Below are 6,512 nucleotides of genomic sequence, written 5' to 3'. Positions count from 1 at the left end.
ATAGGTTTTTCTTATTCTTTTTTAGTTTGTTGTTCCATTTTTATTTCGTTATGTTTCAGTAGTATATGAACCGTGGATCAAAGACACCATGGACACCACCATTTGAAGATCCTGAGTCAGCATTTCCTAAAAAGAAGAACAAACACCTTGGATAATCAAGCAACAAGCCGATAAATGAAAGCAAGTTCGAAAGTTTTGAGAAAACTCCTAACAAAAAGGAAGTAGGTTACAAGCCCGAAAGCGAACCCAAATTAGCATAATAAGCGAACACAAAAGCGAGCCAGAACCAACATGGATGACATTGCTGACATGACGATGGAGGCATACAAGAATCGAATTCTTGAGGCACCGATATGGGCCTTGTGCAACCCGAAATTCTCGCCACCGCCAACTTCAAGCTCAAGGGTCACATCCTTTCTGTACTAAAACATATTCCATTCTATGGAAAAGATCATGAAGATGCATACAAACACCTAAATAAAGTCAATGAAATCACCAATTATTTTCATATTCCTAATGTACCATGAGAAACAGTGTTGTTGAGAATGCTTCCGGTTACGTTCAAAGGAGTAGCTAAAGATTGGTTGCAAGCACTCCCACTCGGTGCAATCACGACATGGGTACAAACGCGTGAAGAATTCCTCCAACAATTTTACCCACCATCGAAGGTTTCGAAGACTATAAAAATCATTCGGTAGTAGCTTGGCAGCCGACTGGTGATAAGCGATTAGTCGGACTAGGCAGGGATTAATTAGCGATTAATTGGGCACCCTAAATTATAAATAAAATGATTTAAAAAATTAATATTTCCTAAAATATTAAGTATTTGAAATTTTAGATTTTTAAAAAATATGAAATTTTGAAAATTCTAGTATAACATTTTAAATTTTGAAAATTTAAAATTTTGGTATAATATTTGAAAATTAAAACTTTTGAATTTTTTAAATATTTCCCGTCTATGACCGCCGAGGACCGCCAAGGCCAGCCAAGGACCGCCAAGCATAAGTTTGACCAATTTTGACCAATTTCCACCAAGCACCCTACTCGTAATCGGTTCAAGACCGCCAAGTGATTAATCGCCAATTAATCGGCCGCCAAGGCCGATTTCTGCAAAGCTGAAGGTTTCTAAACTTAATAAGGCTATCTAATTTTGAGCAACAAGTAGGGGAATCATTATATGAAGCATGGGGAAGATATAAGGGTTTACTAAGAAATTGTCCCCAAAATTATCTTAATGGGCAACAAGAAGTATCTGTATTTTATGATGGGGAGGCAAATCCTCGATTCTAAAGGACCTCTTACAAAGAAGAATCTCATTACAATTAAAGAACTAATAGAAGAGTTTTCCAATCATTCAATAGAATACAACAACCCTTGACAAGACGGATCAAAGGGAGTCGTAAATGGTGCTTCGGAAGACATGGCAGTAGTTTTGCCAATGTTAAATAACATGGATCGAAGAATGAAGTAACAGATCAATGAATACACGCAAAACGTGTGGGTAGCGAAAATTGCAATGGTCCACACTTAACAAAGGATTGCAACTTCGACGAAAACATGAATAGAAGAGCTCAAATTTGTTATTCTAGTGGAGACCGATTCGATGAAGATTAGAGGAAGCTAAAGAAAGAATGGTTGTCATATGAAGAATAGAAGAAGCAAAAAAGAAGAAAAGAATCGGTAAATCAGACAGGGCTCTTATGAAAAGGAACAACCACCACCCCAGAAGAAGATGGATCTTGAGTTAATGCTTAATAGTTTTATGGAGGCTTCTGAAAAATGACACGATGCAACTGATATTACCATTAGAAACCAACAAGTGTCCATCAAAAACATTGAGACTCCACTCGAGAAATTAACTACACTAGTTAATGAACGATTACCACCTAAAATTCCCGACCAAAAGCCGCAATCTCATGTAATGGCCATATCAACTGAATAAGACACAATCTATGATTTTGTAGAGGCATTAGATGAAGACACAAAGTAGCCCAATCCACAGCTGAAAAGAAAGAAGATTGAAGAAAAAATTGGTATTGGTACCCATCTCTCACGACATGAGGAACAACCATTTACTGATCATAAATTTTCTTGTTTTATCAAGCCATATCAACTTCCGTTACCGTTTCCTTCTCGAGCTAGATTACATCCATTGGAACAAGTACATCAGAAGTTTATGCAACAAGTTAAGGGTATTCCAGTTAATACCCCATTTATTGACACATTAGCAAAAAATCCCTAATAGCAAATAAATTGGGAGATCCCGGCCGCCTTACTTTACCTTGTGAGTTTGGAAATAACACGAAGACATTTTCCTTGGCTGATTCTAGAGCTAGCATAAACTTAATGCCTTCTTCGTTTCATCAGAAGCTCAACCATCCAGAATTGAAGACCATAAGAGTGACAATTCACATGGCAAATCATTCAGTGACTCGTCCTCGAGGCATAATTGAAGATATGTTGGTAAAAATTGGAAAAATTGTTTTTCTAGTTGACTTTGTGGTAATAGACATGAAAGAGGATGAAGATGTTCCTATTATCCTTGGACACCCATTGCTTAATACCGTGTGATCCTTGGTAGATGTTCATGAATCGAAGCTTAGTTTGATAGTGGGAAAAGAGGAGTTGACATTTAGAGTTGAAGAAAGATACGAGAACTTTAAAGCTAAAAATAAAGTATTCATTATGGATGAAGACAATGAACTTGAAGAACTAGAAAAATTAATGGAAGAAGAGGTCCAAACAAGAGAAAAGCCTAAGGAAGTAATCAAGCTCACTAAACCAAGGGCCTCAGTCCCAATGATCTTTGAGGTATTTGACTTTACTTAACCAAAAATACAAGAAGAATAAGAGGTTTGTCCAAGTAAAGAGATAAGTTCAAGTGAAGATGAGGGTGATAAAGAATGAATGGAGGTAAATGATGCTAGAAAGGGGATAGACAAAAAAAAGGATTATTAGAAAACCAACTGAAGGACTCGAATGATGAAAAACTGAAAGGAGTTCAAAGAAAGCATGTGGAATGCAACGTTCAAAAAAAGAAAGAAAACACCAAGAAAACGTTTATAAGACGTGTTCAAGATTACAAAAGGAGGTGGAAGGAGCAAAACCAGCAAATGGATATTCCACTGCCAACCGCAACACCGTAAGACAGGAAGGAGTCCAGCTCATGACACCATAAAAAGAAGTGCTTCTCGGGAGGCAACCCGAGCTCGGTTTGTATTTTCCTTTCTTCTTTTATTTCTTTGTTTTTGAATTTTAGGATAGATATCTTTGTAATTTTGCGTAATTTTTGAAATCAAGTGTAGGATCCAAATTGTAAGAAAAAAATATTTTTCAAAAAAATCATAATAATAAAATATATTTGATAAATGGAATTTGTCTAATGTTACGAATTTCGAACTTAGGGTTTATGTTCAAGTTTAATTTCGTTACTAATTCCTCAAATTTGGTACAAAATTTGAGTCGCATGTTAGATTTTCAGGTTAAATTACCCTTAGAAAAACACCCTTACCTATCTATGCATTCATTTATGCTTTGGTTATGACCTATTTTTCTTTTCGTTTCGGCCTGAGCTCGTGACATGAGCACTAGCGCTCATGATTTGAACACGGGTTAAATAGATTTTTGTGATTAATTAATGTTTGGTATTCCTTTGGTTTTGTTTGTTGTTTATTTTACATGAAAAATGGGATCAAGGAGAAGTAATGACCCATTCCATGGAAATGTATTTGAACTCCAGCCGTTATATCAATTTCCCGTCAATATTCCTCAAAACATGTTGAATAATTTCAAGAATACATTGGCGTGGTTGTACAACAGAGATTTTGCCATTTCGCTACACATTGATTGGAAATTTTCGAGGATATTGGAATTATGGCAAGATTGCATCCATATCTAACAAAAAAATTATTGGAAATGGTTTTTCTTTTACATGCAACGAATGGAGGAATTTGTTTGCCATTAGCGAGACAATATTCAAAGAGTTATGTGTTGAGTTTTTCACCACGATTTCCTTTGAAGAAGGCATGCAGGATCCTTACTATGCTCGGGCATAGTTTTTCATCTTGGGATGAATATTGAGAATGCAGTTTGGATGAATTGTCATGGAGAATGGGGATTTATGAGCAAAATGAACCAATGTCTCCAACTTTTGATATTATTCTGAGGGGTTAATTGGGTAGGATTTTTGGACTATAATTGCTAATGGGGCACTTCAATCAGGTGTCTGACAAGAAAGGATCATCCGGTCACCCATTCACAGAATCCTTCACCCTTTTGTGACTTTTTGCATAAACCATAAAAGCATGGAGACAAGGTCACGAGTCTCAATTTGTTCTTTTTGTGGTCCATTCTTGCACCAGCTGTTTGTTGCAACATTCCCTACCATCTTGCGAACTACTTGGGAAACAAGGAGGTCACTTCATGAGCTACAAGCCAATATCATGTGGGCATTTTGTCACTCGTGTGACAAAATCGTATGGTATTTTTACGCCACGATTGACTTGCACCTTGACATGCAAGGAAGGGGATGATTTTCTTTGGTTATTTGGAGTCCATGCATGTTATTATAAATATGAGCACCCATTGTAATATTCTAACTTATAATGAGGGGGAATATTTGGGACAACCTGAGGAGCAGTCGGGACCATGGGGCATAGGAATATAAGGGCAAGAGGAGATCGGGGCCAACAATAACAACCTCAACAATTTGAGGGTGGTGCACCCACCGACTTGTTTCAAAGTCAGATTAGTACATATTTAGAGAATCTTTGCATGGGTGTGAAATACTACTATCAGACCATGTATGTTTTGTTTTCGCACCTCCACATCGAGCATCCACGCACCATGCCGCCTCATTATCCCTACATACCGACATGGGAGGAACTTTATTCTTGACAAGGCGGTGGAGTTAGGTTGGGTGGAGCAGGAGGAGATGAAGATGATGAATAATTTTTATCCTTTTCATTTTTATTAGTTTATTTTTGAATCATCTCCTATCGAGAGAGGAAAGAAGAAAAAAATCGAGAGAAGGCTTGAGCGTTAGAGAATAAAGAATCAAGGACCATAATATTTGATTAGTACGGGGTGACATGTGTGAAGATAAAGTAGAGTGAAGAAAAAGTTCTATAAAAATGGTCTTAAAAAAATCTTAATGATTTAAGAGTGAAAATGAAGATTACATACATAAAAGAGTTGTTGAAAGGAATGCAATTTGCCATCATCTGGTTCTCACACTGTGAGCTTCTACTTCTTAGGTTGTGAGACAGTTATCATCATATTTTGGATATTGATTTGAACCCTACTCACATCATGAATCCTTACCTCTCACGTTGTGAGTCACCATATATTGCATTACACTCTCTTCTTTCGACCTTATAAGGTGGCGTATGCTTTCCCACATTGACATGCTTTACTTTGAAAATTTTCTGCACCACATGTTTTGAAAATGCAATTTTATGATTCATATTTTATTCATCACACTCATAAGTACCAGAAAATTCCAAGTTCCAGTTACATATTCAAGATGTTCGAGTTTTCCACATTTCAGAATTCGATCTTGCCACTACTACCCCAGGGGAGTATGTTCCTTTTTCTCCCTTTTTATTGTTTTTATGTGCTTAAATTTATTTTTGCATACAATTAGGGCATTGTATGAAATAACTGTGGAGTAGGGGGTCGAAAAGGAATTTAAGTTTAAATTTGAAAGTAAAATTGCTAAATTAGAAAATTTAAAACTTTCTATAGATTTGAAATAATAATCTAAAAAATTAAATCTAGTAATAATTAAAAACTTAAGTTGTTAGTATTGTGTGGGATAATCCAATGTGAACTCAAATGTTTAACTGAGCCAACATATGTTATAGCGTATTTGTGGCTTCCCATTCTTAGTGAAAAGTCATGAGATATGAAATGTATCTAGTAGTTTGTATGATGTAATAATTTTTGCAGTGTGTACCTGAAATCTATCTAAGAGAGCTTATGTAGTCATTGCACTTAGAGTAATATCTCTAACCAATAAAGGTTGATGTTAAGCTCCATGCTTAAGCATGAAGGATTTGAGCGGAAAAAAAGTGAGATATATATAAAAAAGAGAAATTGAACGAGTTTTGGAGTTATCAAAGTATGAAGATCAAAAGTTCAAAATTTCTGAAGAATTATAAAGTGAAGATACCAATAATCAAACAAGAAGATGTTAAATTGAAAGAAAATCGAAGAGAAAATATTAAAGAAGAAATGAATTCGAAGAGATCCATTGTGGTATCAAAGTTATAATTCTTTCTAGATCATATGTATGCTTGGGAAGCTTAAACAAAAATACCTTGTGGTTAAGAAAGATTTATGAGGATGGATTTGGAGGGTTGCAAAAATGAGTATAGTATAAACTAAGGGGTGAAGGTTAAATTTAGGATTGGGAAGTTTTTTAGGACTTATAGACACAAATCTATGCATTGTGATCTTGGTATAATGGTTAGGTTCAAAACGGATTGTCTTATGCAATGTTGGTGATGGAG

General features: G+C 35.8%; 1 non-coding gene across 1 annotated transcript; it reads right to left on the bottom strand.

The window, feature by feature from the left end:
* Nucleotides 1-1,127: 1,127 nt before the first annotated feature.
* Nucleotides 1,128-1,232, bottom strand: LOC145013610 (small nucleolar RNA R71). Its single transcript, XR_013665158.1, has one exon. It is a non-coding gene; the product is annotated as a small nucleolar RNA R71 (small nucleolar RNA).
* Nucleotides 1,233-6,512: the final 5,280 nt, after the last annotated feature.

Source organism: Lactuca saligna, chromosome 8 (genome assembly GCF_052625555.1).
Source record: "Lactuca saligna cultivar CGN05327 chromosome 8, ASM5262555v1, whole genome shotgun sequence".
Classification (NCBI taxonomy): domain Eukaryota; kingdom Viridiplantae; phylum Streptophyta; class Magnoliopsida; order Asterales; family Asteraceae; genus Lactuca; species Lactuca saligna.
The sequence above is the reverse complement of the archived record's forward strand: the minus strand, read 5'-3'. Positions and strand labels throughout refer to the sequence as shown.